Source organism: Pseudopodoces humilis, chromosome 1 (genome assembly GCF_049639895.1).
Source record: "Pseudopodoces humilis isolate 2021_Gansu_Grassland_sample_001 chromosome 1, ASM4963989v1, whole genome shotgun sequence".
NCBI classification, from domain to species: domain Eukaryota; kingdom Metazoa; phylum Chordata; class Aves; order Passeriformes; family Paridae; genus Pseudopodoces; species Pseudopodoces humilis.
Window position 1 is genome coordinate 9,046,057 of NC_142200.1, and position 13,506 is coordinate 9,059,562.

Here is a 13,506-nt window from a genome sequence, read left to right on the forward strand (position 1 = left end):
CTCACGAAGGGTCTCTCCTGGCCCCCCGGGATGGCTGTGGGGGCTGATGCGAAGGCTCTGACCTGCGCTCATCCTTTACCCCCAGCCCGGCGGGGTGAACAGCCGTGAGTGCCGCTGGCCCGCGGGGGCTGCCCGGGGGAGCCGCAGCCGCTGCTCCGGAGGCGGCGGGGAGGGAGCTTGTGAGGGGCCCGGGAATCGGGGCCGGGCGCGGCGAAGGTGCCGGGGCCGCCTCTCCCTCCCCCCGCGCCGCTTCCTTTTATATCGATGCGGCACCGCCGCCCGCAGCCACAACCTGCGGCCGTGACGCCGCCGGCAGCCGGAGGGACGAGGCTGCGCCCCGTGCCCAGGTAAGGGCTGCCCGCGCCCCCCGGGCGGGCGGAGGGGGGCGCGGAGGCAGCGGCGAGGGGCGGCTCAGCGAGAGGGAGATGGGGATCGCCTAAGGAGCCGGGAGGAGCCGGAGCCGAGCCGTGGGGTGGGCGCCCGTGGGGAGCCCCGGGGCGGAGAGGAGCCGGGAAGGACCCGGGGCAGCCCCCGCCCCGCTGTCCCCCATCCCGGGCGGGAAGGCGCAGCCCCGCAGAGGATGCTCAGCGCTGCCCGCGCCTTCCCGGTCGCCTCCCTCGGCGCCGGCTGGTCTGTGGGGCCGCGGAGAGAGCCCAAGGGCGGCCGGAGGCAGCTCTGCTTCCTCCAGGGCCCAGGGACTGCGGGGCCGCCCGGGTCAGGAGGGGCCGAGGCGGATCTGCTCCTGCCTGCGAGGGGGTGACAGGCCGAGCACGGCAAGTCCTGTGTGCCCTGGGTCCAGGCAGATCCAGCGAGCGGTGTGACAGCCCTGACACCAAGCCAGTCCCTGCCGTATTGGAGCCCAGCAGCAGCACGCTGGGCTGGCCGGCCTCATCAGGAAGCCATGGTTTGGTCCTGTGCGCCATGGATGTTGTTTGTGGCCGTCCTGGGCTGGGAGCAGCAGTGACCATCTTGGATGGAGGTTTTTTGTACAGATTGCAGTGTCAGGCTGAAGACTTACTAGTCGTTCACGCAAATCTTGTACCTAAAAGTTGAGCCCAGCAGGCAGAAATGTGCTGGACTGGCTGGTGAGAGGGTGAACACTTCTGCTTTGGGGGATCTGGTACTTCCTCATCTGGGGAGGAGCAGTGGTGTGGTTGTGATCGTGACTCTGTGTGAAAACTACCCCTCTCCTGAGCAAGCTGTAGCATTTCAAAAGGGTTAGTGCTGAAAAAGAATAGCACAGAGGAGCCCCAAAACAGTGAAGATTACCTGGCTCAATGGTTTGGAGCAGAGTTACCCTTTCGCCATTTAAAAATGAAGTCTTATCCCTAATAACCATTTTTTAATATATGTAAAAAGTGTATACATTCTTTAATTTAAGACCCAAAAAGCCATAAGGATGATGCTTATTCAGTGTTTTGTTAGGTATGTGATTAAAACAGTAAGAAGGCCCTTTTATTTCATTCAAACAAAGAAAACCCCGCATCTGCACTCCAAACTGAGAAGTGCTTTGAAGAGATGTAGGATTCTGGTGGAAGTTTAATGCCCTCTATTTCAGGGCTTGGCTGAAGATGAGGTTTGCAGTGGCTCCTGCCTGTTTAATGTTGAGGAGACCAGAACTGATGCTGTAGGGAGTTGGGAATTGTTCATGGTGCCTACATGTGCTCTGAAGGACCCTCTCAGGTGCACACAGACACCCTGGGTCATTTCAGTGCTTGGCATTGCTCAGGGTCATCTTGCCTTAGAGAGAGGCAGCATTTGGCTCCTCCTGGGTTCCCTGCTGAGCAGGGATCAGGAGCCTGTGCCAGTCCAGGCAGCAGGATGCTCTCGAGCTGCTGTTGCAGACAACAACCCCTACCTGCTGCTCATTCTTGCTCTCTGGGAACACTGCTCAGGCCAGAGGCCTCATTAATGCATTCTCTGACAGTTGTCACCGCTCACTTTCCCAGGGTTGGTGATGTGGTTTCCTCCATGGCTCAGCAGGAGCCCCTGGCATGAAGGAGCTTTTGAGCAGGTCTGAGGCAGTGCTCTGCAGAGAGACTAGGAAGTGCTCAGCATCCAGTAGAACAGTTCTACCAACAGGACTTTTAAAGACATTACCAATAAAGTCCAGAGCATCCTTTTCTCTAACTGAGATCAGTAGTTCAGACAGCTCAGAAAGGAGTGTGTGCGATGGATTCTCAATAATCGGCACAGCACAGCTGAGGCTTGAGGAAAAGATTATTAGGCCTCATTCTGTGTCTCTAAATGCGAGTGTGCCTAGCAAGAGCACTGGTAGAGGCTGAGGCACTGAGGGGAATTAAAAAACATTAATGCTTCCTCTGAGCATGGAAGAGCACAGCCACTCTCAACTACTATTTATTTCTTTGTACTCAAAGGTATCAGAGGATACATAGTGGCTCACAAAAATAAAGACTGGTATTTGAGATACTTCCTGTGCTTGTTGAAGGAAAACAAGGCCCAGAGTATTTTGAAAGTAAAAGCATATTTCCTGTGAAAAACTGCTGAAGTGACGTGCGAGATTGCTTGGGAGCTGGAGGCACAGGCGATGATTCAGGCCAGCAGTGTTGGCAGCTGGGCTGGTGTGAGGCCGAGGGGAGGGTGCTGAGCACCAGCCTGTCTAAACCTGCAGATAGGGCACAGGCACAGCATCATGTGCTCCTCTTGCTGCCCTGGGAACAGGCAGACAGGCTGTGTCCTCTGGCTGCAGACAGCCTCAGGGGCTTGATTAGGGACTAGAGGTTGGTCTGCCAGCAGGTATAAGCAGCCCTGCTCTGGCTGAGTAAGTACTTGCTCCAGAGGCTCCATAGAGAGCCAGTGTAGGTCTCTGGGCTACTCAAGCACAAAGGTGATTCCATTGTGGTATCAGGACTTTTTCTATAAGCTGAAGGTCATTCCTGCATTGCTCTCTCAACCCTGACATAGAAAGACTTGTCTCTGAGGTTAATTCAGTCCAAGACCTGTCCTTCTGATCATCTGGTTTAGGTTTTCCTTTAGTGCTTACCATGGCTGCGAGACTGCTTATCAGCTGAACCACTGCCCCCATGCAGACCTGCACGGTTCCACTGGGAGCTGAATCCAGCTCAGTGGCTCCCAGGAGCCTTCTCTCCCCTGCAGCAGCTCAGCTCCGAGAGAGGAGGTGGCTGGGAGCAGAACACAGCCCTGACAGTCTGCTGGAACACAGTTGCTGGAGCTGGTTTTCAAATCTGCAGCAGGGCTGTATCTCGCAGTGGGTAGGAAGCACTTTGCACAGTGTCTGCAGTTACTCAGCTGTTGGAAACCTTTGTTCTGTGTGGAGCTTGATATAGCTTGGAATTTTTTTTTTTTTTTTTTTTTTGGTGCTCGAGTTCTATTACTGTCTTTGCTAGGTATATTTTAAAACAAATACTACACACATGAATTTAATCCCTTGAGGTATTTCTGCACTAGAGATGCTCAAACTGAGTGTATCTGTGACCTTGTGGTAATAGGTGGGGTAAGTCTAATAGGTAGCTTTGGTTTCCATTTGCAGCAGTTTTTCAGGTGCTGCAAGCTGCATTTCTATCATAAAAATTCATTTTTTCTAAAATTTCTTTCTAAAGCTGGGTTTGCTGTTTTGCAAGAGTGCTGTAAGATTTACCACAGGGTATCCAGTAGATGAACTCATTTCTCAAAGGCTTGCTGGATAGAAAGGGAAAAATACCAAGCCTTCTGACTACAGCAGAAAACTAGGAATTTTATCTGAGTCTTGCTAAGATAGTCTTTGTCTCAACCAGAAATAGGACCCCCCCCCAACCCCAAGCATCTGCCTTGTTCCCAATCTTGAGGTCAAACCTCCTGGCCACAACCCTCTCTATTTAAGAAAAAGATGTAGACACAAGTTGTAATCTGTGCTATGAAAATCTAATCTGTGACCTAATTTGTTGTGATACCATGAAGAACCTGTCAGTAGCAATCATTGTAACCCGTGGCACGGATGCACTGCCGGCTTTCCAAGAGTGCTCACTCGCCGTAGCCCCAGAGGGAGCAGTGTCATGCCAAGTGAGTACAGTTGGGCTTCTCCACTGACAAATTTGGGAATAATATACAGACAACTCCCAGGTTGCTTTTGTTACTCTTTTAAAATGGAAGTGGTATGGGCAGTCTTACTATGTGTGGAAGAAAACCTCTTCTGAGGATCCCTGTGGAACAGGTTGGTTTGAAATGTGTGGGAAGGAATGAAATGCAACCAAAACTGGACAGTTTTCTGTGCATGCCATAATAGCTGTTTACCTGTCTGTTGTTCATTCCCCATGATCATGGCAGCAACTTGGATGAAACCAACTCACTGTGTGAGTTAAAGGAGGGACTTGTCTGAATAACTTCTCACCAGTGGGAGCTGTGGTTGTGTGGGCTGATTCTCAGAGGGCAAAACTGGCTGGCTTCTGGTACAGCCCCTTTGGGCCAATTTTGTTGGCCTTTAAGGAGAAAAAAAAAGGACTTTTTTGGTGTGTTGCTGAAAACATAGCACTGTCAATCTTGCTCTGCAAGGCTAGAGAAAGGAAGGAAAGGTTTACAGGTCAGGAATGCACATGCAATAGGCTGAAAAACTGGGAATTGTACTCCTAGGTCCCTGCACTGCTACGTCTGTCAGGGAAAAATCTTAACTAAGGAATTACTTCTGTATCAGAAACAACAGAGCTGGGCTTCCATTTTGTTTGTATTAGAAATAACTTGCTTTTTTTTTTTTTTACTATTATCCTTCAAATGCTTTACTTGAAAGTACTAAATTAAAATTTACAGAGGCATGCAGTCTGTTAACAACTGCTAACATCCATGTCTGGTTAGTGAGACCATCAATCCATTTGGACTTTGAGATCCAGTAACCTAGATCCAGTAAGATGCATGTGCATGGTCTGCTGCCTCCCTTTTTCACCCTCACTGGAGCTACTTGTGCTCCTGTTAAGGCATTAGATCTTACAGCATCTTCTTTATTTTGAGCCTCCTCTTTATTTTCAGTACTTTGTTCCATAGTATACATTAGGTGTATGTTAACATAGAATATTTGCATTCTGGTAGTAATTTGTGTTCTTTTTTTTGTATTTTGGTGTACTTTTACCCACCCTGAGCACTCAGAGCTCAAGTTTCAATGTGTTATTTGTTGATTTTTGTTCACTCCAGGCTTTTCCCTCCACCCACTCACTTCCTCTCACAAATGTTTCCTCATTTCACCACATTTTCACACCCATTTCTAGCACAGGGTTGCCTCCCACTGCGGGCAGGCTCAGCACTTCATCTAGCATTCACCTCTGCGGGAGATGGGCGACAGATCCAGGTGTGAGGGGAGGAGAAGAGGGAGGAGAAGGTGCTTGCCCATATCAGGGGAAAGGTGCAGTGGCAGGGAGAGGAGGTCTGGGTGCAGGTGTATTTTTGGGCAGCAGGACCAAAGACATGTAAGTGGGGTAGGTGAATGAGTGGAGGGAGTGAAGGTAGAGAGTGCAGCTGGTTTTATGTTATGCTTATGATGGGGCACAGCACAACCTCTGCATGTGCTGGGAGACAGCTGGGCACGCTGGGCTGGGTCCTCTGAGGTTTGAGGACGGTGCATCTCCAGACCACAATGCAGCCAGGCCAGAGGCCCTCAGCAAAGCACAGGCAGCTGAGGTAGCTCCAAGTTTTAATGTGCAATTTTGTTCTATCTCCCTTTTATTTTTAACAAAACGTTTCTTACCTCCCCTTGGACAGCACCAGTTTCTTAACCACACAGAGTGCATCTGGCAGCTTACAACCTGTTAAAAAGAGGAAAAAATACCACAATGAAAATAACATGTCTGTAGTTTTAAATTAGGTAAGGGCTAAAATTAGTAGGAGCAGGCCTGTCTGTGGCTGTGCAAACCAGCAGAGAATTAACATTCATCTGATGCTGAGCAAGGCAAGCAGAGGTTTGCAGCTCACACTTCCTTCGCCTTGTCCAAGTCCTGTCCTTGCAGCTTCACTTCCCGCAGGGCTCAGTCACCAGTTAGCAGAAAGCTGTGCAGATACCACTGACCTTGTGCCAATACTGAGTGCTACTTTCAGCACTGTGAAGTGTTAGCAACAGCCAGAGAATTTTTACCACACTCCTTTCATTTCTTTGCTCAGCTGCTGTGAGTGCAGCTCTGGATGCATCATGCTAGGGTCACTTGTTGTCAGAGCCCTGGATGAGGCCTGAGTCCCATGCTGGGGCCCGGATCCACCCACCATTTCCTCGGTGAGATAGCAGCCCCCAAGACACTTGTTTCCTCTTCCCAGCTGTGGTTTACTTTCCTTTTCTGTAATTGTGTTTCTGTTAACAGGACTGCAGTAAAAACTGGTTGCTGAATTATTCACCTCACTAGAATAACTCTCGGGTGGTTTGGTTCTTCACAGACTATTTTTCATCTCACATCCTGGCGTTGTTTTCATTCGCAGCATGACCCATGCAAACAGGTTTATTTGTGCAAGTTAAAGTGTGCAATAGATTGGTGGGGTGATGTGTTTGAGGGAGGGAGAACAGCAAGAGCCTTCATCTCTCCCCCCTCTTCCCTGGGAACTGCCATGCTAGGCTCTGTGCCCACTGCCAGAGTCAAACTCCTGGGAGGGAATGTTCTTCCACCCTTAGCATATCCAGAGGAATCAGAGGTCACTTGGAATCAAAGCTAAACAATGCCTTAGTGCAGCTTTGAAAAGTTTACTCAAAAGGCTGGAGTTGCTCCAGTGCGGTTAAACTGGTGACCTCCCTCCCATAACAGCACCAGAGATGGCTCTGGTCAGGCTGTCAGTGGCAGGGGTGGCTGCAGAGCTTCACCCTGGGTGGCAGAGCTGGATTCACACTCCTTGCACCATTCTCCCAACCAGAGCATGCAGGGTGCAAAACCAGGGAGGGCTGGACTGTGCCAGGCACGTTGCTGCCCAGAAGCCTCTGGCAGGGGTTACACTAGAGGCTTGTGAGGTGTCCAGGGTGCTTCAGGCAAGGGGCAGGGACCATCCCCAAATGGAAAAGCCACAGAAGATCTGGACTTGGCTTGTTTCCTTGCGTTGTGCCTCCTCTGAACTATCCCATGGAGGGACAACTGGAGGCTGTCTCTGCAGGCCTCATCCAGCAGCATGCTCCCGGCAGTGAACAGCTGCTGGCATCAGGGCAGTTACATGATGGATGATTTATGTTCCACCAACTCAGTGTCTTGCCAGAGACACAGGGACAGAGTGTGTGATGGGGAGTATCTCTGTGGTCTGCAAGGTGTAGGGATGATTTGGGCTTCCATGGTGGTTGGTCTGAATCAGTCAACAAAACTTATAGGTGAAAAATAGGAGTCCAATTCCCAGCACTCTTCTGGCATTCCTAGAACTGCAGAGAGCAGGTGCTCCTGCCTGTGAATCCTAACGCTCACTGAAGGAATTGCTGATGTCCAGACACCATCTTCTGTGCTTTAATGGGTCTGTCAAACATCCTGCTTACCTTGAAGCACTAAAAAATATTTACTGTACATGTTAGTGTTCTCTGTTCAGTGCACTCTGAGTATCACAGATATCACTGTCAATGGCCTACAGCAATCCATCAAATGTGAATGAAGATGCCACTCCCATCTCTAAGGACTAGGACCACGTTTCTTTCCCAGGATTACTGCCTTGAAAGGAGATGGTTTTAGGAGTGCCTCCAAGTTGCAAATCTTATACCAGGACTTCTTGTGACGAGAATCCACAGCTGATACATCCTGGTTACTGGTATTACCATAATTGCATTTATAAGCAAAACCTGCTTTAGCTCACTTGCACCCGTTTTAGGTCTGCTGCTACCCCCCTGTATGCCTGGACATAACAATGAATCACAACACCTCTAAAATACATTTATGCATTGGGGTATGAAAGCACCCAGGACCTGTAGCTGCTGTTCATACAAAAAAAAATGGTCTTTTAAAACTTGTTAAGGTTCTGTTTGGTCTGTCATTTTTTTCTTAAAAAATAAACTACCTGATGTGAGAAGCACTTGGTGGATGTACTCAGAACTCTTGTTTTGTGGGAAAAGGCCACCTGTATGGTGACTGTGCCACCCCACTTGGTTTTGCACAGGGCTCCCAGGAGATCACATAGCTGGCACAGGAACAGTAAATTCTTCCCCCTGCAGACTCCTGCAGATGCCAGTCAGTTTGAGGAAGCAAGAAAGAGGAGCAGAGGCCCAGAAGGACAATACTATGTTCAAGTGAGCACGTAGAAAAGGCCTGATCCTGATAAGCTTGAGTGCTCGCTGAGCCCACTGGCAGGCTGGAGCACTTATCCTTAGCCCTTGGAGAGGACTATCTGATCCAAGGCCACCAAACAGATCATTCCCTATCAGCACATTGCCCGGTGCTGCATGGCTTTGGAGTTGTTCCTGGGTAGTTTTCATAGAGCTGAATACAGTTATTTGCATGTTGCACAGTGTTTGGGCTTTTCCTCTTCCTCTTAGCTCTGTTGGGCACTGCTGTACAAGTGTCTGCGAGGGAAGTTGTGTTCTCAGTCAGTGCCCAAATTGGTGTAACTTCCCCTGGACAGCGGCTCCCAGAACTGCAACCCTGTCTGCACCAGCCCTGCTGGGGAAGGGGAAGAGCAGAGTCTGCTCTGCACGGGGACTTTGGTGAGAAACTTCCCCTATATTTGTTCTCCTCCTCTGGTTCCTCATGCATGAGATGATCCGAGTCCCCATGTCCCCATCAGGTGACATTCACCAGCTGGGGTTTCTGCAACAGGGGATGCTCAAGTCTACTCGAGAGGAGCCGTGGGCTTCCTGTGAAATCCCCTGTGGAATAATAACACACACCCCATCCACATTAGTACCCATGTGCCCAGCATGCTGCAGCCTCTCATCAGCCCTGCTGCTGGAGGAGCTTTGGGGAGGCAGTTGGAGATGTCCTTGCTTCTGGGGGAAACCAGATCAATCCCCTGCTGGCCCTGCTTGCTGGGGTTCAGCACAAGGAGCAGATCCCCTTTCACTCCCCTCTGCTGGGAGCTGCACCACCTGCTCAGGTGTGCAGAGACACAGGAGGGAGTTGAGCCATGTTTCTGCCCCCAGTGCCCTGCCTGCAGCCAGGGCAGAGCCCCCCAAGCCTTGGTCCAAAGGTGGGTGGTGGTAGTTCACACCCAGCTCAGACCCACCAACTTGCCAAGCTGGTCTTTCTCCAAAGTTGCTCTGTATCTGCTTTACCCTCTTCTGCAGTATGGAGCCCAGACCAGCATTCAGGCTTTGCCGTGTTCCCTTAAGGTTTGACCTACTCACTGTATGTCAGGCAGTTGCGGTGTGTTCTAAATATTTCTTTAGATCATCTTTCTCATAGTGCGCTGAATAGTTTCTGAGCTGGAAGAGCAGGCAGAGCATTGGCCTGGGAACAAATTAAGCTACCCCCTCTTGGTATGTTTTTACTTTGTTTTGTTTTCTTTCCTGCACTATTTTGTTGGGCTCCAGTACTACTGCGAATTTCACTGACATCAGTAAAACACTGACAATTTCCCCAGTGGATCTCAGCAGGATCAGAACTCTTGGAGATGAAAGCATATCCCATGTGTGAAAGACATATTTTCAGAGGTCACTGAAATTCAGTCCCTTGTCCCAGAGCCTCATTTTGCCCTAGACACTAATATTGCAAGTGCAGTAGGTGAATTTAGGTTCCAGCCCCATGAGAAGATACACTAGTTAATACAGAGAATGTTAGAAATTGTCCTTCCTCTCTCTGATGTCATTTTTATCCCTTGAGTGTAGAGAGATTAAAAGATAGTTGATGAACATACTAAACATTCATTACATTTCTCTTCCAGTATCCAGCTGACCTCAAATCTAGAATGAAATGAATTTGCATTTGTTTCTAAAAGTATCTTATTTTGTGAATCAAAATGTCAACACATTTGAAAGTGGTCCCACATGAGACATTTGTATCTCCTGGAGTTTAAATTGCTGGATCAATGTCCCATTAATACTAAGGGTGTCTAAAGGACAAATTCTCTGCCTACTGCAGTGAAAATTTACCCCGAGGTATGACATTTCACCTGCCACTAAGTATAAGATTGTTGCATATAATGGACCGGAATAGCAAGATTTGCACATGCCGGTAACAAAAATGGGTGAGCAGCAGATCCCATTACAGAAACCTTCCTTTTTTTTTTTTTTTTTTTTTTTTTTTTACTTATCCTTTTTCAGACATTAGAACTTGCATGGTCTTTGCATCTTATATTACTTCACTATTCAGAAGCCCATGCCTGAATTTGAGCAAAGTTTAGACATGCAACATATGACTGGATAAAAAGAACCCCAAAAAGCTTCCACTCAAAAGGGTGCAAGGAAATGAGAGCACCAGAGTACATCCAAGGTCTTGTGGCACAAAGTCTGGCTCCAGCTTCATCAGCTCCTGCACTGGAGCACAGGGCTATGAGCCCCATCACATGCTCTCCTGGTGGCAGCTCTACTGATGGACAGGGCTTTGCCAGATCTTGTCCCTGCGCTCAGCATAGCTCTGTCCTGAGGGAGCAGAGGACACTTGGCAAGTCTCAACCCCCTCCCTCCTCCTCAAATGAAATGTGGAGACAACTGGACTGAGCTGTTGGCAAATTAAAGCACTGCAAATAATCTGAACCCAGGGTCTCAGTGAAGCTGAGCCTGAGGCGAGGCATGTTTACCCGAGGAAGTGCCAACATAGCCCAGGAGAACATACCATAAAATTGCACCATACCGTCCCTCCCTTGCGCTGTCACGGAAACCAGATGCCAGGATGGAAAAGCACCAGGACATGAATAAAAAAGCTTCAAGTGCCAGAGAGCCTTGCTCAGCCCTACCTTCTGCTGCAGGCCATCTATGTTTCCCAGCATTCCCTGGTCTCCTGCCAATTCCCATCAACAGCTGTGGTTTGTGGTTGTAATGCTCAGCATTTGTCTCTTCTTTCTCCTAGCAGACCTGCCCAAAAGCTGGATGTGCAGCATGTAGCAGTTCAAGTGTCCCAGGACTCCCAGGACTGGCCTCTAAGCATAAAAAAAAATAAAAAAATAAAAAAAATCCTTCTTTACTCCTTTATCTTCTCCAAGGCCTGAGACATTGCAAATGTGGATTTGTAAGGCTTCTGAGCCCTTCTGATTGCATTTGTGAGGAAAGGTTACATAACGCAGTGCTTTATAATATGTCATTTTCTTTCTTTTAAAGAACAAGAAAGTGCCAGCAGTAAATCTAAACCTGGATTGCCAGCCCAGAAGCAGCCTGCTTACTGCATTTAGCAAATGAAATGTTCTTCACTCCACCATGCTTATTACCAGTTTCTGTGTCAATGTATTGCTGTTGAGGCTTCAGCTTGGGTAGGAGCAGCTCCAAGATGTTAGCAAGTGTCTGTTAGGAATCCCACTCCCTGTTTCAGGAGGCCCCAGAAGTTCATTAGATGTTTAATAGCTTCCAGTCACTGCTGTGCTGGATGGACCTGAACTGGTGACCGAGGGGGGAAAGGTCCTCTCACACATTTACAAACCCTGAGGCATCTGTTCCCCAGACACAAATTTGTCTAATTCCCCTAAACCACTGATGATCGGCCCTGAAATGATACTCCCATTCCCTTAGGAAATCCCTTGGGTTGATATCAAGTAGATAGTTATTTTTGGATTCTTTCCCAGAGAAAGTGCACTGTATTGCTCTGAACCCTACACACCAAATAAATACTTCATCCTACTGTAGTAAAGGTCCAAAAAGTTTTATTAAAGGGAAACAGATTATTAATAATTAAGGGTAGTTCACTGTATTGGTTTTGAGCCAAGTAAAGCTAATAGATTTTTTTTATAGCAGAGATAAAAGTGTAGAATATTAAGACTGAATTGATTGCAGCATTTAATGCAACATAAAGTCAATTAATGAATTTCAAGGGTTAACTCTGCATTAAAGTATATCATGAAGCTCACAAGCAATGTATTAAGCATTTTTAAAGATTAGCAAAAGCAAACAAACACAAAAATAAAAAAAAACCCACCCTTTTTGATTAGTAAATGCCTGTATTTTTTTCTTCCTGAGGGAGAAGCTTATATGACCATTATTTTTACTTCTTTTACCCTAAAGCTCTGGGTGCTTATATGTATGTGTGTGTCCCTTACCCTCTTTCGGAATAATAAAGCTTTTACATGAAGGTGATCAGTGACTAATTCTAACAAAATTCTCCTACAGCTGCCTGAGATATTCTCATGGCAGGGATAGACAGTAGTGTAGACGGAACAGTATTTGACAAATGCTTTTGTAAGAAAGGCTCTAAATGAGGAGAGTTCTAAACAGCTACGTGTTTGGACCACCTCATGTTGTTTATTGTCTACCCAATTACAGTTTCTTAATTTAAAAGTATATTTTCTATTTCTCTGCAGTAACAGAAGAACATGACACAAAAGAGAAAACAGAATCACTGGGTGATTAGCTGACTAGTGAGGATGAGGAAGGTTTTAAAACATTCTGCACTGAACAATTTAAATGTTTATTGCAGAATAAAGCTGCAGCCATTCCTTCTCACTGACAGACATTATATTGTAATGTTGTCCCTTTGCAGCCTTTCCCAAACAATCCACTTCTTCTGAAACCTTTGTCCAAATCCCTGTAGTCCTCCAAGACACGAGGTCTTTTTCTGAACCGTGGTCTCCTACTCTCTGCCTTGTTCTTTAGTAGCTATTTAGTCTTCCAATGGGCACACATACCCCTCTTTGCCATCTGGCCACAATGAAGTCCTGAGTGTAGCCCCCTCTGCACTAAACCCAAGCTTGTCACACTCAGCTGCAAAACCTTTCACAAGCTCAGGGGCAGAGTCTGTCATCCGAGCAGCAGCATGTTGTGCCTTAGGACAGAAGTGACCCCATTAAAACCATTTAGATGCATGCACACTTATGACTGGCTCACTGCCCTTATGCCTCTCCTTGCTCTCACATGGTTCCCCAGGACATCTCACATTCCTGCTTAGGCTAGGTAATTTTTGAGCAAACCACAGAAATGTTGTATTCTCAAAATCTGCCCCTATCAGCCTTTTAAAGTAAAATTCAACTGATAAACAATTAAGATTAAAATAATGGCAACATAATGGGAGTATGAAGGAGCAGGTACTATTCATCTTTTCTTAGAAGAGAAGAAAATATAATTGAAAAACAGAGTCCTGTGAACAGTGTAACTAATGAATTGTAATTTTCTCCTGATTTGCATTCTGTGTGCCCTGCATTTCCCACTGGATCTTTCTCAGTGTGAAACTTCTGGGCTCCTCCCTGTTTCCAGCTCCCCTGTTCTCTGCTACGTTCCCAGTGCTTCCACTGCAGTTCCCCCAGTCTCTCTCTTACATCTTGCCAGCCAGGCAGGAGATGACCCAAGCAGATTGACTGGGCAGTACACATGCTGTTGAGTGTACAGCACCATAACCCAAATTTCCAGGGCACTGTAGGATGTGTGTCCTGGGACAGAAAGAATGGCTATCTGTCAGAGGCCAAGGGCTCACAGGCAAGCTAGAAACCAACTCCAAGTGATCAGCCTCACTGTGTAACACATAGTAGAGACACTGTGCTGCTCCC

General features: G+C 47.8%; 1 protein-coding gene across 1 annotated transcript in view; it reads left to right on the forward strand.

The window, feature by feature from the left end:
* The first annotated feature begins 270 nt into the window (after positions 1–270).
* CYRIB (CYFIP related Rac1 interactor B) overlaps positions 271–13,506 on the forward strand; it is a 97,151-nt gene continuing 83,915 nt past the window's right edge. The window contains exon 1 of the mRNA XM_014253501.2: positions 271–347. The gene's annotated coding sequence lies outside the window, so the exon portion shown is untranslated. The remainder of the gene's footprint in view (positions 348–13,506) is intronic.